The sequence below is a fragment of the Aegilops tauschii genome, chromosome 4 (assembly GCF_002575655.3).
Source record: "Aegilops tauschii subsp. strangulata cultivar AL8/78 chromosome 4, Aet v6.0, whole genome shotgun sequence".
Classification (NCBI taxonomy): Eukaryota; Viridiplantae; Streptophyta; class Magnoliopsida; order Poales; family Poaceae; genus Aegilops; species Aegilops tauschii.
In genome coordinates, this window is record NC_053038.3 from 433,925,870 (window position 1) to 433,937,742 (window position 11,873).

At 49.9% G+C, this 11,873-nt stretch overlaps 1 pseudogene; it reads right to left on the bottom strand.

Moving 5' to 3' along the window:
* Positions 1 to 1,088: 1,088 nt before the first annotated feature.
* Positions 1,089 to 2,288, bottom strand: LOC109756608 (putative cyclin-dependent kinase F-2; annotated as a pseudogene).
* Between the last annotated feature and the right edge of the window lie 9,585 nt (positions 2,289 to 11,873).

Genomic DNA, 11,873 nt, shown 5'->3' on the forward strand with positions numbered 1-11,873 from the left:
ACCGCACATCATGTAATCTGGCAACACACACCTGACCTCGTATTAAAAATGAGTTGCCATGTATGTTCATATATCACAAGTCAGAAGGCAAAACGCAAATTCAGTCTACTATACAGTGAATTTACCCCATTATGCTGCCTACACCATGGCAACAGCCATTGTGTGTTCACAAAATTAGTTGCCACATGGCAAGCATGTTTGTGGCAACTGACATGGTTGATAAGGAAATTAGTTGCCATCCAGTGCATACAGTTCCTGGAACTACTATGGCTGCCTTTGTAATTCACTTTGAAACACAACTACCTAGATCCAGGGTTCAATCCCAACTATCAAACCCTGAAATTAACCAACAAAAAACTTCCTGCACCAATGGCAACAACATTTCAAGGCAATGCATGACTAACAACTACAAAAACGCCGGCTCAAATCGAACCGCAACACCCGGATGTCGTTGCGGACAGGGCGAGCCACACCGGCATCACTGCCACCGCGGCGGCAATGAACCTGTGCAATGCCATCCTAAACGGCAAACACGGGACTCCGCCGCCGACGGGAACGCCGGAGCACCGCGATTACGCCGTAATCACTATGAATCTCGAGCGGAGAAATCCACCGCAGAGGGGAGAGGGGAAAATGCAGGGAGGAATGTCAGCGCGGGGAGGAGCATTACCTTCAAGCTGCGGGCACTCCGGCATAGACTCTCTGGTCCTGCGAGCCCCACCGACAGCCGCGAATGTCGTGCTAGATGGCAACCGCATTCGGGCGACGCGTGTGGGCACAACCGCAGTCCCACCGCACGCCCCCGAGTGGCAACCGTTGACCGCGGAGAGGAAACCGGCGTGCGGGCGACCCCTCTTACACACCACACAGTCGACTTGTCCTACGTGACACACGAAATCAGCCAGATCGTGTCAAGATTCGTGCAGCAGCTACTGGAAGGCGACGGATGCGTGTGCGCGAGTTGGCCAACGCCCACACTAATGGGCGATCCGGCGATCAAGGCGCCAAAGGATCTACTTCTGCTTGATAGTCATCGAAGCATTTACATACATGGATCATCCAATCACAGATACATTTGGAGAGTTCAATTACACTTGTTGTGCTGCGTTCCACACAACGACGGGAATTTTGAGTAGATTCTTCTGTGGCATAGCCGGCGGGATGAACTTGATCCTTGGTGCCTTCTTTACCGAAAACGACAAAACGTCGACCTTTGCCGCGGCGAGTGCGCGATGAGAAGCAGCAAACCATCGGTGTTTGAGGGCCGCGGCCGCCGTCAGTCACTTGTCGGGGTTGCAGGTGAGGAGGCCTTGCAACACCTGGAATCCTTCGTCGGACAGCTTCTCTTGAGGGAACAGGTCCTGCAGCTTGTTCTCCTTGCGCCCCGGCGGTAGGAGTCGTAGGGCCTTGGCAGTGTGCGGCAACGATGTGAACTCCGACCACGTCCTATTGTCCGGCGTCCCGAGCAAGCGGAAGATGCTCCAGAGTTGGATGATCTCATTGTTTGTGTCGTCGTCATCGTCATCATCATCATCATCGCCGAGGAACAGCGTCTTGCCGGTGAGCATCTCGACCGTGACGCAGCCGAGAGACCACATGTCGACGAGCGCGTCGTAGTCTTCCTTCCCCAGCAGCATCTCGGGTGCCAAGTAGAATGCCGTGCCGGCCTGGGTGTACGGCGGTAGCTCGGACAAGGAGATCGCCAGCCCAAAGTCGCAGATTTTGACGACCTCCCCTTCTTGGCCGATGAGGATGTTGGCCGGCTTGATGTCGTGGTGGACGACATGGCGGTCGTGCATCTTCTTGGCACCGGTGAAGAGCTTCCACATGATGGCGTGCACCATGGACTCCGGCAGCAGCGGGCCGCCGCCGCGGCGCCTGTTCCATAGGAACTCATGGAGGGTCGGCGCGGCGACGTACTCCATGACGAGGCCGTAGGCGGCGTTATCAGGGTCGCGCACCAGGCCCTCGAAGCCGATGACATAAGGGTTCCCGTCGCAGGCCTCGAGGAATCCGGCCTCTCGCAGAAGCTCGGTGGCGTCGGGGGGCTCCGCGGACCCGTCCTCCCAGTTGAGGTACTTGATGGCGACCATCTTGCCGGTGGCACGGTGGCGCGCCAGCAGGACGCTGCCGAAGCCGGCCTCGCTGAGGCATGTCTACTCCTCGTAGTCCGTGCTACTCCGGATGTTGTTGACGCGGCTCCTCTTGCAGCGCGTCGGCGATCCTTGGGTGGTGGTGGCGTGGCCGGCGCCGAGGACGGCAGCAGCAAGTCGCTTGCGCGCGGCCATCACCGTCGCGCGAGCTCGAAGGACGAACTACGCGCTTCGGTTGATGGAGGCGAGGAAGATGGAAGCGGTGGATCGAGGGAGGAGGGGAGGTGGGTGATGAGCTGATGGATGGATGGATCGACGCAATTGGGCGTGGAAATATACGCAGGAGCGGTCCCGATTGGAATCGGATTCAAATTCAAATCCGAGTTACGCCCGGCACAGCAAACACCACACGCACAAGGCCGCTTGCCGGCCGCGTTTTCACCACCTAGCTATTTGGAGTCTGAATCTGAAGGCATTTTTTCTTTCTTTCTTGGCGGTTGCGTTTTCCCTTGCAATCTTCGATTCCCAATCGGCTGTGCGATGTGTCCAGCACGTGTTCGAGCGTTTTTCCCTTGCAATCTTGGATTTCAAATCGGACACACCTGCACCGTTGGTTCTGCATAGTAGTTTGTGTTGAACATGTATTTACGTATGTAGGTCCGCGTTTTATATGCCGCACGTGTAGTATCTCTATCCCCCTGTATTTACTTGTATTTTGGGAGATAAAACACCGGTTGCACCCCTTTACCTATATATGTACCTAGTGCACGATCAATGAAGATATCGATGCACACAATCAAAACTTACATGGTATTAGATATCATATAGATCCTTTCCTAAACCGCTTCCGCATCCCTAAGCCGTCGCTGCCCCGGGTCACCGCCGCCGCCATCCGTGACATCAACATCACCCCATGGTCCTCAATGCCACCGACTCCACGTACTTTGCATGGAATACTTATTTCTCGCTCCTCTTCCGCGAGAACAATCTCGTGGACCATGTCGACGGCACCGTCGACTCTCGCGCCATGGTGGGCGACTCCGAGTGGACCGCGATCAACGCTACGCTCGTCCGGTGGTTCTTCACCACCATCTCTAAGGACCTGTTTCACACGGTCGTGAGCGATGGTGGTGACGCCTGCGCCGTGTGGGTCAAACTCAACGGCCTCTTCACCGACAACAAGCTCCAGCGTCGCGTTTTTCTGCAGCAGGAATTTTTTGACTGTCATCAGGATGAATAGTCCATTGATGACTACTACCGCCGCCTGAAGACGTTGGCGGATGAACTCCATGACATCGGCGCTAAAGTTGATGATGACCTCCTCCTCACCACGCTCACCGCTGGCCTCAACAAGGACTTCGGCAACGCCGCCGCCAAGCTTACCTTGATGTCAGAGCCCTCCTTCCCCAAGTTTGTGGCGTACTTGCGGTTGGAGCAGTGCCGGATCAAGGGGGTGAAAAAGCACGTGCAGCACCACGCCCTCGCCACTAGCACGTCTCGTGGCGCCCCGCTGCCACCCGCCTCACCCGCGTGGAGGCAGCAGCCGCCGCCCCCTGCGCCCTCGGGATTCTACCCCCTCCCGCCCGCGCCCCCCGCTCCTCCCACTGCCCCCAGCAGTAGCCGCTGGGTGGCGGGCGGCGCGGCAACCGCCGCGGGGGCGGGCGCACAGGGGGCTCCTCGTCAGCAGCAGCCCACTCCGCCATGGACCTACGGCACCAACCCGTGGACAGGTATCCTCCACGCGTACTCGATGCCGGTTCCCCGGCCTCCCGCCCCGGGCATCCTTGGGCCCCGCCCGGCGAGCCACCAGGCGTATCTCGCCGCGCCCGGCGCCGCCCCCTACCCGGCCCTCCCTGCATCGCCGGCCATGGGCGGCTATGGCGCCGCTCCCACGCCCGCTTATGGCGGGTTTACCCGCCCCAGCTGCCTCCGCCGTGGGATCCCGCCCTTCTCGCCACCCTGCACTCGCTCCGTCACCTAGAAACTATGGTGGCGGAGGTGACTGGTACATGGACTCGGGCGCCACTGCTCATATGACATCTCATCCCGGTAACCTCGCATCTTCCACTCCCGTTCATACTCCCACTCGCATCACCCTTGGTAACGGTTCCTCTTTACCCATTACACATGTCGGTCGTATGTCGTTTCCTTCTACTTCCACTCTGATTAACATGTCTAATGCTCTTGTCTCTCCTGACTTAGTCACAAACCTTGTATCTATTCCTCGCCTTGCTCGTGAGAATCCTATTACTGTCGAATTTGACGATGTGGGCTTTTCTGTGAAGGACGCCCGTACACGGATGGTACTGTTGGGGAACGTAGTATTTCAAAAAAAATCCTACAATCACGCAAGATATATCTAGGAGAAGCATAGCAATGAGCGGGGAGAGTGTGTCCACGTACCCTCGTAGACCGAAAGCGGAAGCGTTTAGTAACGCGATTGATGTAGTCGAACGTCTTCGCGATCCAACCGGTCCAAGTACCGAACGCACGGCACCTCCGCGATTTGCACACGTTCAGCTCGATGACGTCCCTCGAACTCTTGATCCAGTTGAGGCCGAGGGAGAGTTTCGTCAGCATGACGACGTGGTGATGGTGATGATGAAGTTACCGGCACAGGGCTTCACCTAAGCACTACGACGATATGACCGAGATGTGTTTCTGTGGAGGGGGGCACCGCACACGGCTAAAAGATCAACTTGTGTGTCTATGGGGTGCCCCCTCCCCCGTATATAAAGGAGGGAGGAAGGAGTCCGGCCGACCCTAGGGGGCACGCCCAAGGAGGGGAGTCCTACTAGGACTCCAAGTCCTGGTAGGATTCCACCAAGAGGGAGAGAGGGGGAAGGAAGGAGAGGGAGAGGGAGTAGGAAAGGGGGCCCCCCTTCCCTTGTCCTATTCGGACACCAAGGGGGGGCGGCCTGCCCTGGCTGCCCTCCTCTCTCTCCAATAGAGCCCATGGTGGCCCATTAGTTCCCCCAGGGGGGTCCGCTAACCCCTCCGCCACTCTGGTTTTACCTGAAACTATCCGGAACACTTCCGGTGTCCGAATAACATGGTCCAATATATCAATATTTATGTCTGGACCATTTCTAGACTCCTCGTCATGTCCGTGATCTCATCCGGGACTCCGAGCAACCTTCGGTACATCAAATCACATAAACTCATAATATGAATCGTCATCGAACGTTAAGCGTGCGAACCCTATGGGTTCAAGAACTATGTAGACATGACCGAGACACATCTCCGGTCAATAACCAATAGTGGAACCTAGATGCTCATATTGGCTCCTACATATTCTACGAAGATCTTTATCGGTCAAACCGCATAACAACATACGTTGTTCCCTTTGTCATCGGTATGTTACTTGCCAAGATTCGATCGTCGGTGTCAGCATACCTAGTTCAATCTCGTTACCAGCAAGTCTCTTTACTCGTTCCGTAATGCATCATTCCGCAACTAACTCATTAGTCACATTGCTTGCAAGGCTTATAGTGATGTGCATTATCGAGAGGGCCAGAGATACCTCTCCGACAATCGGAGTGACAAATCCTAATCTCGATCTATGCCAACTCAACAAACACCATCGAAGACACCTGTAGAGCATCTTTATAATCATCCAGTTACGTTGTGACGTTTGATAGCACACTAAGTGTTCCTCCGGTATTCGGGAGTTGCATAATCTCATAGTCATAGGAACATGTATAAGTCATGAAGAAAGCAATAGCAATAAACTAAATGATCATAGTGCTAAGCTAACGGATGTGTCTTGTCCATCACATCATTCTCTAATGATGTGATCTCGTTCATCAAATGACAACACATGTCTATGGCTAGGAAACTTAACCATTTTTTATTAACGAGCTAGTCTAGTAGAGGCATACTAGGGACACTCTGTTTGTCTATGTATTCACACATGTATTAAGTTTCCTATTAATACAATTCTAGCACGAATAATAAACATTTATCATGATATAAGGAAATATAAATAACAACTTTATTATTGCCTCTAGGGCATATTTCCTTCAGTCTCCCACTTGCACTAGAGTAAATAATCTAGATTACATAGTAATGATTCTAACACCCATGGAGTCTTGGTGCTGATCATGTTTTGCTCGTGAGAGAGGCTTAGTCAATCGGGTCTGCAACATTCAGATCCGTATGTATCTTGCAAATCTCTATGTCCCCTTCCGACACTTGATGATGGATGGAATTGAAGCGTCTCTTGATGTGCTTGGTTTTCTTGTGAAATCTGGATTCCTTTGCCAAGGCAATTGCACCAGTATTGTCACAAAAGATTTTTATTGGACCCGGTGCACTAGGTATGACACCTAGATCGGATATGAACTCCTTCATCCAGACTCCTTCATTTGCTGCTTCCGAAGTAGCTATGTACTCCGCTTCACACGTAGATCCCGCCATGACACTGTGTTTGGAACTGCACCAACTTACAGCTCCACCATGCAATATAAATACGTATCCAGTATGTGACTAAGAGTCATCCAGATCATTTTCAAAGCTTGCATCGATGTAACCATTTACAACGAGCTCTTTGTCACCTCCATAAACGAGAAACATATCCTTAGTCCTTTTCAGGTATTTCAGGATGTTCTTGACCGATGTCCAGTGATCCATTCCAGGATTACTTTGGTACCTCCCTACTATACTTATAGCAAGGCACACATCAGGTCTGGTACACAGCATTGCATACATGATAGAACCTATGGCTGAGGCATAGGGAATGACTTTCATTTTCTCTCTATCTTCTGCAGTGGTCGGGCACTGAGTCTCACTCAACTTCACACCTTGTAACACAGGCAAGAACCCTTTCTTTGACTGATCCGTTTTGAACTTCTTCAAAATCCGATCAAGGTATGTGCTTTGTGAAAGTCCAATTAAGCGTCTTGATCTATCTCTATAGATCTTGATGCCCAATATGTAAGCAGCTTCACCGAGGTCTTTCATAGAAAACTCTTATTCAAGTATCCTTTTATGCTATCCAGAAATTTTATATCATTCCCAATCAACAATATGTCATCCACATATAATATTAGAAGTGCTATAGAGCTCCCACTCACTTTCTTGTAAATACAGGCTTCTCCAAAAGTCAGTATAAAACCATATGCTTTGATCATACTATCAAAACATTTATTCCAACTCCAAGAGGCTTGCACTAGTCCATAAATGGATCACTAGAGCTTGCACACTTTGTTAGCACCCTTTGGATCGACAAAACCTTCTGGTTGCATCATATACAACTCTTCTTCTAGAAATCCATTCAGGAATGCAGTTTTGACGTCCATTTGCCAAATTTCATAATCATAAAATGCGGCAATTGCTAACATGATTCAGACAGACTTAATCATCGCTACGGGTGAGAAAGTTTGATCATAGTCAACTCCTTGAACTTGTTGAAAACCTTTTGCAACAAGTCGAGCTTTGTAGACAGTAACATTACCGTCAGCGTCGGTCTTCTTCTTGAAGATCCATTTATTTTCTATGGCTTGCCGATCATCGGGCAAGTCAACCAAAGTCCACACTTTGTTCTCATACATGGATCCCATCTCAGATTTCATGGACTCAAGCCATTTCATGGAATCTGGGCTCATCATCGCTTCCTCATAGTTCGTAGGTTCGTCATGGTCAAGTAACATGGCGTCCAGAACAGGATTACTGTACCACTCTGGTGCGAATCTTACTCTGGTTGACCTACGAGGTTCGGTAGTAACTTGATCAGAAGCTTCATGATCATCATCATTACCTTCCTCACTAATTGGTGTAGGAATCACTGGAACTGATTTCTGTGATGAACTACTTTCCAATAAGGGAGCAGGTACAATTACCTCATCAAGTTCTACTTTCCTCCCACTCAGTTCTTTCAAGAGAAACTCCTTCTCTAGAAAGGATCCATTCTTAGCAACGAATATTTTGCCTTCGTATCTATGATAGAAGGTATACCCAACAGTCTCCTTTGGGTATCCTATGAAGACACATTTCTCCGATTTGGGTTCGAGCTTATCAGGTTGAAGCTTTTTCACATAAGCATCGCAGCCCCAAACTTTAAGAAATGACAACTTGGATTTCTTGCCAAACCACAGTTCATATGGTGTCGTCTCAACGGATTTACATGGTGCCCTATTTAATGTGAATGCAGCCATCTCTAAACACTACTGCAGGATGCTGCTAACGCGACACTACAATCAGAGACCCTTCGAGAAACTGTGTGTGATGCCATAATCGCAAACGGTGGTGTATGAAAACCATCAAAAATGTATAAAACGTTTGCGATGACGGATGCATCAAACACGGTTCAGGTTTTAGTTGCGTGTGCGATGAAGGGCATATGGTTCAGTTCAATTAACTGTTTGCGATGAGGAGGAACAAAATAAACGGGCAGCCAGATGAAGGCGTGTGTGACATAGAGCAGATGGTTCACTCGGATGAAATGTTTGTGATTAGGCAACACAAAAGAAACAGGCAGCCAGATGAAGGTGTGTGCGATGTACAGCATACGGTTCACTCGGATGAACTGTTTGTGATTAGGCAACACAACAGAAACGGTCAGCCAGATCAAGGTGTGTGTGATTGAGGGCATACGCTTCAGAAGGATTAACTGTTTGCGATTAGGCAACAGAACAGAAACGGGTAAGCCAGATCAAAGTGTCTGCGATTGATGGCATACACTTCCCATGGATGAACTGTTTGCGATTAGCCACAACAAACTGAAACAGTTAGATAGATCAACGTGTGTGCGCAAGACAGGCACACCCATTCTAATTAAAAGAAGTGTGCGCGATGGTAATAACGAGAGAGCACGTTTCTTGGAATAAGACGTGTGCTGACATTGCATATTGCGGTGCACCCTATGGTGCAAACGCCACTTACGCGGCCGAGAAGGCGTACGTGCCCACATTATGCCTTCCGGGTATAGTGCCGCACTTATAACTGTCGGTAAAGTTTGAGCATGCGTCCCCTCACAAATTTTTTTTAGAAGAACAGGGAGGCCGCGTCCCGTCACATTCCAAATTGCAAACCTGTTCACACCGATCAAAACCTAAACGGTTTCCCACTTAGGAGCGTATTACTATGTGGTTATAAATACTACTACTCCAAGATAACTGCACATTCCTCCTCAACTCCTCATCCACAAAAAGTCAAAAACAAACAAGTCATTCATCATCGTTCCCTTGCGTCCGCCATGGCCAGCGTGAGTTCTGGGTCGAGAGATTTCCACCAGGGAGAGGCGAGCCTGGAAGCGGGAGCACGAGAGATGTCCCGCCTCGCCGCGAAAGCAGCCAACATGTTCCGCCGCATGGCCGTAGCAGCATAGAGGTCCCGCCGCGCTGCCGAAGCAGAACGAAGGACCCGCCGCGCCGTCGATGCAGCAGACTGGTCCGACCGCGCCGCGGAAGCAGAAGAGATGTCCCGCTGCACGGGGAATGTAGCAGAGATGTCCTCCCGCGCCGCGACGGCCTGGGAAAATGCATCGCGGGCAGGGGAGGACTATTACAGGCGCATGCATGCCCTCGTCCTTAGGCGGATGGATCAGATCTCCAGGTGGAGAGGTTGCAGGATGACCTACAAGCCTCGTTTGAAAAGTCTACCGACGTCATCCGGACACTAAATGAGAGCAATACGAAGCTCCGGGCCAAGCGCGACCTGCTGAGGGCGAAGATCGTCGGAAGTGCGGAGCAGAAGGAGCAGACCACTGCCTTGTTGAAGAGGACTGGCGTCATCGTCGAGAAACTTATGGACGAGACTGCCATGCTATGCATCGAGCGCAGAAGGCTGGTGGAGGAATCCATGGATGTTCTCAAGCAGCATCTTGAGGAAAAGAAAGAGCTTGTCGCCGCTCGCCGCGGAGACTAGTTCCCACGGCCTGCAGCAACGCATCAAGAAGGTAGAGATCAGCGAGCCAGATCGTTGTCTTCCTTCTTCTTTTGCCCTTTTGTATTTCGGGCGTTGCCGCATGTGGCTTTTTTTAATTATGTTTCTAAATATGTAAGACAATTATTATCCACTGTCATCGTCCTTATATTCATCATGCTTGCTATAAGTCGCAGTCGATGCTATATAGGTCCGTCGGATCTTACATCAAGATCCGTGCAAAACTTTCTTTTTAGATTTTATTTTTCTCTCTTAAATCTCAGTCCAGTAAGACATATAGCCACGCCATGGAACAGGTGCTCGGGTGCCATTAATGGAGACGTTGGGAGGGAGGTGCGCGGCGGGTAGCGGTCAAAGGGCTCTCCTCCTGATGAGCACGCGCAGGGGTCTGATCGCACGCCTCCCGTACTCAAATAGCTACACCGCACGGCACCTCCTAGCCAATAAAAAAAGGGGCGCGTGGCCGCACGTAATTGGTAAGTCGAACGCCCACGGTTTCAATAATACTTGTGTTTCCGATTTGTAACGTGACAGCACTTGTTCCAAAATGACTTTGTTGATTGTTAATGTGTGGGCCTTTGCAAATCGGAAAGAAAAATTACCACAGCACGTTGGTGCCATGTCATGAGACCATGCCAAGTTTCATGATTTTCAGGCGTGTTTTGGAATTACAGGAATTAAAAAACTAAGTTTCTCAATCTTTCCAGCCGAGCCACGATGCCCAGATGTTTGAATTTCACTCCCATCTCTTGCATGGGACCTAGAAATTCGCCCAGGGACACACATGTGATTTTTCAAACAACTTTGGTGCACTAGAGCCTGTGCTTGTAGTTCAAATTTGAATTATGCATATTAAATGCCCACAAACTCAATTAATGTATAAAAAAGGCCAAACGAACCCGAAATAATTCCTAAATTTAGCACGGTACTCCTATTTGGTCTAATCTGGCTGTGTAAAAAAATTAAGGCGGGAGAAGGCAGTGTACGTATGTCGTTTCGCACACGAAGGTGACACGTTCCCTCTCTGAACCACGAGCCTTCTTGAGGGAAGCTCTGGTTTGCAAGAAGCCTACACCAAAGCTTGTCCTAATTCGGCCAAAACAATTGCCGCGGTATGTTCGTGCCATGTCATGACACCATGCCATGTTTCATGATTTTCAGGCATATTTTGGAATTACAGGAATTAAAAAACCAAGTTTCTCAATCTTTCCGACCGAGCCACGACTCCCAGATGTTTGTATTTCACTTCCACCTCTTGTATGGGACCTAGAAATTCACCCAAGGACAAACATGTGATTTTTCAAACAACTTTGGTGCACTGGAGCACGTGCTTGTAGTTCAAATTTGAATTATACACATTAAATGCGGAGAAACTCAATTAATGTATAAAAAGGCCAAACAAACACGGAATAATTCCAAAATGTAGCACGGTACTTCTATTTGGTCTAATCTGGCCGTGTAAACAATTAAGGCGGGAGAAGGCAGTGTACGTATGTCGTTTCGCACACGGAGGTGACACGTTCCCTCTCGCAACCACGAGCCTTCTTGAGGGAATCTCCGGTTTGCAAGAAGCCTACACCAAAGCTTGTCCCAATTCGGCCAAAAAAATTACCGCAGCATGTTGGTGCCATGTCATGAGACCATGCCAAGTTTCATGATTTTTCAGACGTGTTTTGGATTTACAGGAATTAAAAAAACCAAGTTTCTCAATCTTTCCGGCCGAGCCACGACGCCCAGATGTTTGAATTTCAATCCCATCTCTTGCATGGGACCTAGAAATTCACCCAAGGACACACATGTGATTTTTCAAACAACTTTGGTGCACTGGAGCCTGTGCTTGTAGTTCAAATTTGAATTATGCACATTAAATGCCCAGAAACTCAATTAATGTATAAA